Raw genomic sequence first — 14226 nt, 5'->3', positions numbered from 1 at the left:
GTTGAACAAGACCGGACCCAGCACAGACCCCTGAGGAACACCGCTAGTTACAGGCCTCCAACCGGACTCTGCACCACCAACAACAACCCTCTGTGCTCTGCCAGTCAGCCAGTTCTCAACCCACCTCACTGTCCACTCATCTATCCCACACTTCCTCAGCTTTGTTATAAGGACGTCATGGGGGACAGTATCAAATGCCTTGCTGAAATCAAGGTAGACTACATCCACTGCTCTCCCCCTATCCACCCAGCCAGAGACAACATCATAGAAGGCTACCAGGTTGGTCAAGCACGACCTCCCCCTTGTGAACCCGTGCTGACTACTCCTGATAACCTCCTCTTCTTCCAGTTGTCTGGAGATGACATCCAGTACAAGCTGTTCCATCACCTTTCCAGGGACAGAGGTGAGGCTGACTGGCCTATAATTGCCTGGGTCTTCCTTCTTGCCTTTTTTGAAGACCGGGGTGACGTTGGCTATCTTCCAGTCTTCAGGCACCTTCCCCGTCTTCCAAGACTTCTCAAAGATGACAGAAAGCGGTTCAGCAATCACCTCTGCCAGCTCCTTCAGCACCCGTGGATGAATCCCATCGGGTCCCATGGATTTCTGAACATTGATGTTGCCTAGGCGCTCCCGGACCACCTCTTCCCTGACAGAAGGGGGGTCTTCCATTCCCCAGATCCTCTCACTAATCTCCAGGGTCTCAGATTCCCGAGGGGGAGCTTTTCCACTGAAGACAGAAGCAAAGAAGGCATTCAGTATCTCCGCCTTCTCAGCATCCCCTGTTACCAGAACACCCCCGTCACTTAGCAGGGGAGCCACATTCTCCCTAGTCTTCCTTTTACTGTTAATGTACTTGAAAAAACCTTTTTTATTATCCTTTATCCCCTTTGCCAGATTTAATTCCAGGCGGGCTTTAGCCTTCCTTATCGCATCCCTGCAGACCCTGACAACATTCCTGTATTCTTCCCAAGTAGTCAGACCCTTTTTCCACATTTCATGGGCCTTCTTCTTTCCTTTGAGTTTGTGCACGAGCTCCTTGCTCATCCACACAGGTCTCCTGCCCCCCTTTCCCGATTTCTTCCTTACAGGGACGCACCGATCCTGAGCTTGGAAGAAGAGCTGCTTAAATGCCGACCAGCTCTCACAGGCCCCCTTGCCTCCCAACACCCTAGCCCATGAGACAGCTCCAAGTAGGCCCCGAAAGAGATCGAAGTTGGCTCTCCTAAAGTCCAGGATAGCAATCCTACTTTTTGCTTTACTTCTTCCACTCAGGATCTTGAACTCCACCATCTCGTGGTCACTACAACCCAAGCTGCCCCCGACCTTTACTTCCCTGACAAGCCCTTCTCTATTAGTGAGAATAAGGTCCAGCAGTACCCCTCTCCTCGTCGATTCCTCAACCACCTGCATCAGGAAGTTGTCTTCAACACATTGCAGGAACCGTCTGGACCGCGCATGCCTGGCCACATTGCTTTTCCAGCAAATATCTGGATGATTGAAGTCCCCCATAAGCACCAGCGCCTGGGATCATGACACTGCTTCCAACTGTTTGTGGAAGGCCTCATCAACCTCCTCCTCCTGATCAGGGGGCCTGTAGCACACACCCACAACGGTGTCAGCCATACCAGCCCGCCCCTTGATTCTTACCCACAAGCTCTCCACTGCTACACCACTCTCCCCCAGGTGGAGTTCAATACATTCAAGCTGCTCTCTTACATAAAGAGCAACTCCCCCACCCCGCCTTGCCGGCCGATCTTTCCTAAAAAGCACATAGCCCTCCATGACGACATTCCAGTCATGCGAGCTGTCCCACCACGTCTCTGTAATCGCAATGAGATCGTAGCCATGTGACCGCACGCAGATCTCTAACTCTTCCTGTTTATTTCCCATACTGCACGCATTGGTGTATAGACACTTCAGGGAGGCAGCATTCCCCTGCCACACTCCATCCCTTCGAACTCCACCCTCGTCACCCATCAAATTCACTTTTGAGCCTAAATTTACATTTAAATTAATTGCTACAAATTTTGAAGATAAATATGGCTGCTGAACAAGTAGTTCTTGTCCTGCTGCCCTAGTTCTAGATAGATTACTGGATACATTCGTGCCTGTTTGGCTATAAAAGAGGCCTCTTGTGATAAGCTCAGACTAAACCCATTCTTCACAGTATCTTGATATTATATCAAAATAATGGCAATAATATAAAAAGTATCCCTTCCCAAGCTATGAAAATAGTTGAAGGTGGTATTTTTGCTCATGTCACAGTTTTGTGTTTTTTCGTTTTCAGTATTCCATATCATAACATCATGTAGTGCACTGGGAGTTAAAGTGTTAATGCTCCAATTCCAGGTACCTATCTCTATACATTATGCAAATTGTAGGATCTGGCCCTTCCAGGTGGGGAAGTCTCTTACTGCCTGGCAGTGGATGCTGGAGGGTGCTTTTCTAGCCGTTCCAAGATTTTCTCAGGGAATTCTCTCTGTCACCTATTTTATTTGATTTATTAGTCTCAGTTTCAATTAGATTGTATTACATTGTGTTATGTCACATTCCAATATCATAGTTAGCAAAATAAGTTGTCCTCCATGGATTGTTGCCCTGTTGTTTTTTTTTTTCCTTCCTTGAGCCCAGCTCCCATCTTGCTGTTCCTTTTCCCTTTCCCTTCCCATTTTGTGGGGCTGGGAGGGGGGGGAGCCAGAGGCCTACTGCCCTCTTGTCAGGGGCATAGATTGATCCAGTTAACTCCGTGACAGCTCATTATATAACTTTTTATGGTAACTGTTTAAAATATTATCTCCATTACTTCATTCAAGCAAAGACAGCTTTAACTTGTACACTTTAAAAATGCCTGTATTTTTATTCGGAATATGAATTCCCCAAACTATAGGCACCCCTTGATTATCTGAGGGCAAATCAATTAGATTTCGGATGGGACCTGTTGGTGGCACTTACCTGTGCATAATTCATAACTCACTTTTTATAATTGTAACTTGTGGTAGTAGGATTGTTCTCATCTTGGTGTTTCACTGTAGTTTTTCTTTCTTTTCTTTCTGGTTTTTTTTTTTTTTTTTCTTTCTGTGTGTGTATTGTTTTTGGGGTTTTTTTTTGTTGATTTTTTCTTAGCCTCTTTGTTCTGACAAGTAACAAATAGGGTTAATTGTAATAATTTCTATAAATTATAAATACACATATGAGTTTGTCATGGTTTTGTGATTTTTGGTTTTTGGTATTCCACATCATAACATCATGTGGGGCACTGGGAGTTTAACTGTTAATGCTCAAGTCCTGGGTACCTGCCCAGAAGAGAAGAACTACATTCCCCACAGGACTTTGCAGTCAGGGAGAGGAGATATAACTCCTGGCAAGGTCACCTGATGTTCTTTTTTTTTTGGCCTGCTCTTCGTTGTGGGCGCTGCTCCTGTCTCCCTGCTGCTCAACTGGACTGTGCATCTCACCTCAGCGTTGTGGTGAGGCCTATCCACCTTTCAGACATTCTCTCTCTCTCTCATTATATTTGATTTATTAGCTTCAGTTCTGATTATATTGTATTATAGTGTGTTATCTTGCATTCCGGTACTATAGTTAGTAAATTAGTTTGTTTCTCCTCAGATCGTTGCCGCTGTTTTTAATTATTTTGGGGTCCCCTGTTTCCCTTTTCTGGAGGCGCGGATCTGCGGATCCGTCTGCCCCGCTCATCACGGAACCAGGCTGAACCAGCCCGTAAACCGTTGACAGAGTTGAATATATATATTCTAAATTAATAAATATTGATGTATATTAATATCAATTCAGAAGATAAAAAAAAAAAATTAGAGAAATTGTTGACTACTCATGTCCTAATAGAACTAATATAGGACACATTTTTCCTATCTAGCCTGCACATATACTGCTATGTTCCAATATGTTATTTATACTAAACATCGTAAAGTTGGTGAAAGAATTAGGAAAATGAGTAATTTCACATGGTTTTCATTTCAAATTTCACTTAAAACTTATGTGGCTCTGAAATAACAATAAACACTACAGTTAGTGTTAAGTTATCCTGCGTACAGGTTTTTTAACATGAGTGTACTCCCATTCAGTACCTTGGTAACACATACATATAGTAAGGTATCATTTTTCTTCTTCTTCTTCTTTTTTTTTTTTTCTCTCTGCAACATACGGGAAAAGCTTGTGTTTCTTAAAATATTTTTTCTGAAGTATCTCTTAACGCTGTGAATGGAAGAAGCAATTAAAAAAAAGAAATTACTTTTGTGGCCCAAGGCTTACACTAGTACAAAGGGTGATTGTGCCAAATAGAAGAAATAAAATGGCAATGAAAACCATTTACATTAATGGTTTGCATAAATGGCTTTTCCTTCAACATCAACAAGGCTGAAGAATATTAACAGACAAAATGTATGAGATAGATTGCATTCATATATCATATTAGAGGCAATCTAAATAATGACCAGTAGACCAAACACCAATAGAGTTCTCATGTGGTGGTATCTGTCCATTGTGCAAATTCCTGATTTTTCTGACAAAGAGAATTCATTATCACAGAACATTTCATGAAGAGTAGGCATTGTTTCCAATCGTCATTTTGTGATAACTTCTTTATGTCTTTTTTTTTTTTTTTTTCTTTTTTTTTTTGTAGGATTTCACTCTGGGATGTTAAAGAATTTAATTTGCTGAATTAAGAGTAAGGCAGCTTCAGCATTCAGCCACAAAGGAGACAAATGACAGCTTCATTCCCTGCATAAGTGTATGGAGGAAGTTACTGTGTGCGCACACCTGGCACGGATCACTGTTTACAGAATAGCTCCCCCCTCAAAAAAAAAAAAAAAAAAAAAAAAGGAAAAAAAAAACATTATCAGAATGGATGTGTTTGGTATACATATATTTCTTACTATTTATTTCTTATCTTCTAAGCTATCCAACATGATTAAAGGATTTTGTGTCCTGAGCCCCAGTTTTTCAGATTGTTATGGAGAGTCAACACACCATTACTAAATAGGATGTCCCACTTGTGTAACCTGGAATGGGATAACAAAATTATTAAAAATTACTTTGACAATGTATAGCTTATTGTTTTCACTACACTTTAGGTTACAGTATGTTCAAATTGTGTTGAAGCTGATTAAAAATTATATGTAAAGCTGAAGAATGCTGAAGAATGCTGCTTTGGCTCATTTGTGTTTTATATCTTTACTTTTTTTTTTTTTTTTTTTTTTTTTTAATAAATGAAATTCAGCCATAAAGTAAATCAAAAGCTGTCAGTAAGTGATCAGGAATCTATAAGATAACATGCAGCAGACTGTTTACAAGCCTAAAAATAGCAGTTCCTTTCAGTATTCAAGGAACAACATTCAGAAAGAATACAAGTATAAAATAAGACTTCTGCTTATTTAGACTTTATACTTCACTTACGATTATACTAATATGTACTTTTGAAGCAAATCTCATGAAGCTGTTCACATCAAAAAGACAGTATAAATACAGCTAGGGGAAAGCAAAATATGTGTTGTCCTGAAAGGAACCCAAAGGGAAGGCTTAGGTCAGCTCTGTCTGAACAATCTTTGAGGATTTGAGCACAGAACTTGTCTCCTGTAATTTGCTTACTCCTGTTCTCAGAGAAACAGCACTTACTTTATTTTTACTGAATGAAGATGGCTGTGTCAAATAAGCATGACCCAATCATTGACTACTTTTCTTAACCAAAATGGTCCAAAAAGACTCTATTCAGGCTATAATAGTAATACTTTCAAATTTTAAATTCTACAGCATTGTCAGACTTTTTTTTTTTTTTTTCCTTCAGTTATTTGATTTTAAAACTTGTAAATAGAAAGAAGGTGAAGTTTGAGTCATGAAAACATATAAATGCCTACAAGTTCAACTCTACAATTTTTTCATACCGTCCTCCAGAAATATTCTCCTCCAAATATGCAATGTTAAAGTTAAATTAGATCTGTCAGAACTGTATTACTAGGAAGACCATAAACTTAGCAGAAAGGCCTCAGAAGATAAGCAGTAAAAAAGTTGGAATACTGGGAAATATCTATTGCTTTGCCTTTCCTTTTTCACTTAATGAAGAAGGCAATGATTTAAAAGCAAATATAAAGTATTTAGGATACGATGTGGAGATTTCTTCTGAAATTAAGTTTTCATAGAATCCCTTCCAAAGGATTAAGAAAAGTAGCTGATATCAAATCTGAAAAATCTTCTTTACTCTGTGCCCTCTTCTTTCTCTATGTTGTACACACTAATACCATGAGTTTCATATATAATCAGCTCTACATTTTATGTGGCTGTAGTGAGATGAAATAATCCAGAAATGGGGAAAAATAAAAATAATAATAATAAAAAAAATTGATGGTGGTGATGCCAAAGTGTACAGTTATTCTTCATACATACTCAGTTGAATTTCTTGGAGCTTCTTCTTTCTGATTCAGCGATAGCGTTGCCACCTGGTGCAGAAAAAGCAGTCATTTGGAGGTATCGAGTTGTTGATTCTCCTCAGGCCTCTAGCTGTAGATTAGTTCATACATGGCAATCAGCTCCTACTTCTCCATACCTTCAACTGAATGAAAATCACTTGTATAAGTGTATATATTAAATATTTTAAAGCAAAAATATTAATAAATGTGAGAAAGTTACATGTATCCATAATACACATGCATCCATAATATACATAATTATGCATTATTTTATGAGAAATATTATTACTTCGTAATACACAGTACTTTACAGATTGAATTGTGCTACATATTTAGTGTTTAAGTATCACAACTGAGAAATGCATTCACTGAATAATAGAAAATCTAAATTATTTAGTAGTGAACAGAAACTTCACAGTTTATCTGATTTTTATTTATTATTTTGTTTGTTTGTTTGTTTGTTTGTTTATTAAATGCAGGATTTCAGGATAAAACATTGAGCTCCCCAATCTTTTAGCCTGATTGTTAATATACATTTACTAGAAGTAAGCAATATGGTCTTGGTTCTTTACATCTGTTGCTTCTCAATTGTTTCAAACTATGTTACAATTCCACAGAAAACATTTCTGCATTAAATGGGAAGGGAGAAATTTATAGCCTTATACTCACTAGAGATTGAGGGTATTTTTGTTTTGCTCTGTTACTTTACACTACACTCTCTAGTGAAATGAAACAACAAAATGAATCTTCCACATATTGTAAAAAACACTATCTTCTGATTATGTGACTATAAGCACATTGCATTTTTATTTTTAATAAAGTTTAACTTTAGGATTTCAAAATTCACATATAAAAAAAATCAAACAGCTTTCAGCTTTTTTTGAATCTCGATGAAAAAAATGTTACTAACATTTGAACGAAGATCCGATTTTGTGTACACTCAGGTACTTGTGTTTAACGAACTCTTGGCTGCCAGGATGCAGTGCTGACTTATGTTGATTCTGTTGTCAATAGCAACCCCAGATCCCTCCCTGCTAAGCTGCTCTCCAGCCTCCAATCTCCCAGTCTGTACCCGTGTTTCTACCCTGCCAAAGGTACAGAACCCAACATTTTTCTTTCTTGAATTTAATGTCATTACTGAATACTCAGTCCTCCAAAGTCTCTTGCTGTTTTGGAGAGTCAACAGCATTTCCCAGTTTAAGTTCATCAGCAAACTTACTGAGAACTGTTGCAACTGTTGCATCTAGACAATTGATAGAAATGTTGAATAGGACTGTTGCTGAAATTGAGCCCTCCTGGTGGGGCTCTGGTGGGACTGATGGGACTGCCTGCCAAACATTCATGTTGTCTCATTCACTACAACTCTTTAAGCAATACCAGTGATTCAGTTTATCAGTCACTGTAACCTAAATCTATTAATCTTACAACTGGAGAATTTGCCTAGAAGAATGCTATGAGGCACAAGACCTTATGCTTGCTGTCTTCACTTTATTTTCTTCCTTGATATAACATTTTTGTTTGTTTGTTTTCCTAAACTTGAGAAATGTTGTCACATAAGAAACCATGTTGTACTATACTACTTTTAGTCAAAGTGGTTGAGGCTTAATTCCTCAGTAATATGCTTTAACTTCTGTTCAGTCCCAAAGGAGACAGTTGGAATAAATTATCTTTTAAGGTACCTTCCAACTGAACTATTCTATTCTGTTCTAGTCTATTCTAGCCTAACCTAGTATAGTCTATTCTAGCCATTTGTTACTTGAAATAATCATTAATCTTCTGAATTCATTTTACTAGTACAAAATGCACCAAATTTATATGATTGTGTGTGTTCAGTCATAGATAAGGCAGTTTATTAATGTGTCTGAAAACTCTGATACAGAAATTCCTGTCATATCTTTTGCCAAAAGTGTTGTCTGCTTGCAGGAGTTCAGGTGCTAAATTGTGATTTGAAATGGGGAAAAAAGTAACAAAAAATTACATCTTTCACAGAACTTTCAAAGATCTATTGGGGGTTATTTTTGTATTGTAAAATCTGTAAGTCAGTGCCAACCAACTACAAAGACACACTTATCCAAGCACATGCAGAGTGACAGGAGATGTCTAAACAAATATATTCTAAGTTTTTATGTAGTTGTTCATAATGGTATTTTATCAGCTCCCACATAACACTGACAGCAATTAGAAAAAAAATAAAATTGTAATGTTAAGATGCATACATGTTCACCATGAACAGGGAAGGTAGGAATATGTATGTATTTTTCTTCTTGGTTAGTGTCAGTTTAGATTTTAGAAAATATCTCAAAATAAAATGAGAAATAAATTTATAAATGTCCTTTTTAAAGGGGGCAATTGCATAAGAACTTGTGATCCTGAAGTCTGCACCTACTTGTATCTCTTTTCCAATTGCAATGGATAGTCATCTTCCTTCTTTCACATAATTCAGCCTAGGCATTTGATTTTAAGTTTTATTTGTTCCTAGGTGTCACAGAGTTAACTAGATCAATCTATGCCCATGATAGGGAAAAGGGTTAGGGAGATGGGAGCTGGGCTCAAGGAAGGGAAACAAAACAGAGGCAATGATCTATGGAGGAAAACTGATTTTACTATGATATCAGAATGCAAGATAACACAATATAATACAATTTAATTGAAATTGAGACTAATAAATCAAATAAAACAGAAGAGAGAGAGAGTTCCCTGAGACCTATTCAAACCTGAAAATCTTGGTACAGCTAGAAAAGCACCCTCCAACGCCCCTTGCAAGGCAGTAAATAGAGTACCCCACCTGGAAGAGCCAGATCCCATGACTTCCATGATGTATAGGGACAAGTACCCAGAACTGGAGTACTGGAGTATTAACACTTCAACTCCAGTGCACTACATGACGTTATGATGTGGAATACCGAAAACCAAAAATCACAAAACCATGACACTGGGAAAGGATAGAGATATTGTAGACTGAAATAAAAATGTTCAAGCTATTACTATTCAAAAATGAAAATATCAGACTCTAAAGAGAATTATGGTTCAGTTTTTATTCCTGCATAACAGACAAGACAATTCCTCATAAATGCAATATGAGTACCTCCAAGGTGACAGGCAGAGGAATTGATTTGCCCAAGTCTAGCACGAAGTACTAAAAAATGAAAGCTGTAGTTTCACTATCTTGACTTTACAATATATTGTGCCATCTCCAGATTGAAACATAAATTGAATACAGTGAAGGCTGAAAATGTTCAGTTTGATTTTGGGGTTAAATAATAATAATTATTATTTTTTTTAAAGATAGGTAATTTTTATTATGCCTACATGAGAATAGAACTCTAATAATAGAGGCTTCTTAACTCTAATAATGGTTCAGAAGGAACTGTGACAAAATCTTTCTCATGAACAGCTGTTTGTTGTTTTTGTTTGCTTGTTTGTTTTAGTTCAAACAATTAATTTCAAGAACTTTATAGTACACACACCTTAAAGAAAATAAACCTTGTGGTTACTTTTACTTTTGTACTACTATATACAAAGGCACTCTTGTAATAGTCATTCTAATAGCTATGTATATGTAATGAAATGTTTTCTTGTGAATATAAATAGATTTGTCAATTAAAAACAGGTGGAAATAAAACTAGATCATTACCATTGCAATGAAGCAAGTATCCTAGCTCATTTGTAAAAATGAGTCTATAGTACCTAGAGTATCTGTGCTGATACAAGTGATTCCATACACTATGTAAAGAAAAAAATCTAATAGTGAATAAATATAAAGAGAATTAGATTGAGTAGAAACACACTTTAAATGAAATAATAAACAATAAATAATTAAATAATAAATTCAAAAGTACAGTTTTATTTCTGTACTGTTTCATTTCTAAATAAATCCATTCAGTGATACTTGGTCATTGTGTTATAATGAGGCAACACAAGATCAGATCATATTTAATCATAACGATCAAAGATTTTTTTTTAGGTATATAAAAAACAGTAAAATACTACAGCTTTATCAATAATCTGAAGTGCCAACTTTCCAAGTTTCCAACTATTCTTTCTAAGATTTCTTGAAAATTCTGCCTGTCTTGTTGGCATATTTTGAAAGATGTTTTTTGTTAAGCTGAAAATGCTAAAGTGTTAAACAGCTCTCCTGAACAAGTTGTAATCAAAATCAGGGGTTAGGGTCAGGAGACTGTTCCCAGAATTAATGAGTAATGCTAATTACATAGTGCTTAATACTTACTGAAATATTCCTACAGGGAACAGAAGGATAAGCATTTAAAAAGTAAATGTGCTTTCTTTGGCCCTGGAGTGATGAAATCAGTGTTCTTCAGGACAGAGGACATTGGAGTCATTTCTAAAAAAATGCCTAGGAGTAGAACATTAAGTTCCTAGAAAAAAAAAAAAAAAAATAGCAAGAGGTTGATGCTTCTGTAGGTGAAACTGATTTATTGTCTTCCTAGACCATTTATCTCTTGCACTAAAGTAAATATTTTACAGAAATAAAGACAGCTGGAGAACTGATTTAGTCTTCTATTATTTAACACAGAAAAAAAAAAAAAAATCTTCCATTAAGGAATAAAATAATGTAGCTGAATAGATTTAGTTCAGGTTTCTTATTTGTCTAACATCTGTCTTACATCTTTGTTTTAATAACTCCTACAGGAATAGTAAATGCCCAAGTCTGTGAAAGAAGGGTTTCAGGATCTAGGCCCTCAGACTTCTTTCATATTTTCCATAATCTTATGTTCTTCAATATTTTTATTAATAATCTGTAGCTCTGTTTCTACAATTGATAACATTAAGACATAATCTAGATACATATGATCTCCCTTAAGCCTATGATGGAATATTTTAGTTTATTGCCATTACTTTGTTATTACTTCAGCTATTATGTTATCGGCTTCAGTTATCTGGTTAAGCAAACCTTAACCAGAAAAACAAAATAAATGAAAGCAACAAAAAACAAACAAGCAAGCAAAAATTATGTACTCATGTTTCTTCCTCTCTGATTATATATATATATGTACTCTAACCTGTCTTTTGTGTACAAGGCTAGCTACTAGTACTTATGTACCTATAAATCTTTCCCATATGCCAAGTGAACCATAAAGTATGCACTGATAGGACACTGATAGGACAGTTTATTATGTTTATTAGATGCAACTGTTCTTTTTGTATTAGTAGTTATTTTTGCCCTTTTTCCTAAACAGCTTTGGACCAAGAAGATTACAGAAAACATTGATAATTATGTTATGAACCTATCAATGGTGATCAATTAAATAAAGTACATCTGAGACTCTCCAGCAGCAGCTGATTTAAGTTGCTCACACTCCCTTCTACTGTAGCTGGGAAGGATAACTGTTGATGCTGTTCTGAAAACAGCTGCACAAACTATTCAGACAACTGATGCTGCCTAGCAGCAAACTACAGAATACAAGCTGCTGCTTATTTGCAACAATAGCATCCTACCAGGGAGTACTGTGCTATTTGTTACTGTAGTGGCTTAAAAGCATTTCCAAGTAGGAATTTCTGAGGGCTTAATCTTAGGTCTTATTTACAGCTGGTATCCCACTGTCAACTAAAGGTTAAGAGATAAGCTAAAGATTTTGGGATCTTGACTTGGCTTTAATTGAGACAGCATTACCAGTACACCAGTATTTTAGCTGTTACGGAGCGCTGGGAGAATACCTGGGGGCCAGCCTAGGCCACTCAGTGTGGAAGAACTGCCCCCATTATGGCAAAGCAGCAGGGTGCAGGGCGAAACCAGGACAGCTGAATTAAAAGGGGTTATTTGATATCACCTTACATCATGTGTAATTCTTGAAAGCTGTGAAGACTGGGCTAGAGGCTAGCTGCTATCTGGGGGGATGGGATGGGATCTGCTGGGTGTTGGTGGGTGAGGAGATGTTGCGTTACTAGTAGGATGAATGTCAGCTAACAGTTGTGTTATTAGTTGTTTGACAGGTAGCAAATAATTATGCTGCATGAGTACGTATATACATTTGTCATCACATTTTTATTTTTAATTTTATTTTCCTTTTAGTAAATAGCTATTACCTCAACCCTCAAGTGCTACTTTGGTTTCAGTTGTTTCCCTCATCCCGCTGGGGAAGGTGGGTGAAAGGCTGTGCGGTGTTTAGCTGTTAGCCGAGTTAAACCACAATAGGATCTGATCATGCTCTGATGAAAGTAAAATGGAGAAGCTTTTCTTCTGTGTATCTAGTGGTAAGAACCACGTGGCTGTGTGGACATAGCCAATGAATAATATGGAATAGCTGATGTGTTCAGTTTGTTTGAGTAGGCTGCTGTGTACAAAAACAGAACCTATTGTGTGATTGATATCCATAAATTATGAAGGATTTAGATTTTTTGTTGTTCCTCTCCACTAGTTTTCCTTGTTGCGTATACAATGATGTCAGTCAGGATAGTGTTGAGGTTATCTAATGAGTTATCTAACGATAACTTCATATAGAAAAAAAATTGGTGGTGCATTGGTTTCAGTCATTTATGCTGTAGTGTTTAAAGTGAAAGTTGAAAACTCCCTTCTAAAATAACTACTAGTCTCTCACTTGTCTTTTTTTTTTTTTTTTTTTTTTTCTCTGAAGCCTTTGATGGTTCTCAGTGTTTTATCCAAAAAGATAGAACACTAAATTGCCTTCAACTGAAGGCAGAAGATTTCAGGCTTATTCTTTACCGTGAAATGGGGAGGGGGAAAAAAGTATGTGTTTTTAAAAAGTCATAGAAGTGAAACCAAAAATTCAGAAGAACTTCTTTGATACCATAGCACAAGATGGAATAGAGCCCTGCCCAGGGCTCTATTCAGCCTGGACTTGAACACTTCCAGGGTTAGAGCATGCACAGCTTCTCTGGGCAAAGTGTTCCAGCACCTCATCATCTTCTTAGTAAGAAATTTTCTTCTACTATCTAATCTGAATTTCACTTATGTTAGATCAAAGTATTTTCCCTTGTCTTATCACTATCAAATTCTGTAAAAATTCAGTCTGCATTCTTTTGCTTTTAAAATACAAATTCTTTGCAAAAGTGAATTATGGGTACTAGCAGAATTTTTAGACTCTACCTGGACTTCTGCAAAGCATTTGACAGTGTCCCACATTACATCCTCATTGCCAAACTGGAGAACAAGTGGGTTTGATAGATGGACTACTTGCTGTGTAAGGAATCACAGAATTGTAGGGGTTGGAAGGGACCTCCAGAGATCATCGTGTCCAACCCCCCTGCCAAAGCAGGTTCCCTACAGCAGGTCGCACAGGTAGGCATCCAGGCAGGTCTTGAACATCTCCAGAGAAGGAGACTCCACCACCTCCCTGGGCAGCCTGTTCCAGTGCTCCGTCACCCTCACTGTAAAGAAGTTCTTGCGCATGTTTGTGCGGAACTTCCTATGCTGCAGTTTCCAGCCGTTTCCCCTTGTCCTGTCTCCACTCACCACTGAAAAGAGTCCGGCCTGAATACAGTCAATTCCTTACACAGCAAGTGGTCCATCTATCAAACCCATTTGTGGTTACATTCAGAGATTTCCAGTCAACAGCTCAATGTCCAGGGGAAGACCAGTGTTGAGTGTTGTTCTGAGGGATTGGTGCTGGGACTGGTGATATTTAACATCTTTGTAGGAAATATGGACAGTAGGAATGAGTGAACCCTCAGCAAATTTGCAGATGATACCAAGCTGGTGCAGTTGATACATTAGAGAGAAGGGATTCCATCCAGGGGGACCTCGACAGGCTTGAGAAGTGGGCCTATGCCAGCCTCAGAAAGTTCACTGAGGCCAAGTGCAAGGCCCTACACCTGGGTTTGGGCAATC

This window comes from Lagopus muta, chromosome 1 (genome assembly GCF_023343835.1).
Source record: "Lagopus muta isolate bLagMut1 chromosome 1, bLagMut1 primary, whole genome shotgun sequence".
Lineage (NCBI taxonomy): Eukaryota > Metazoa > Chordata > Aves > Galliformes > Phasianidae > Lagopus > Lagopus muta.
This window is presented reverse-complemented; position numbering follows the sequence as displayed.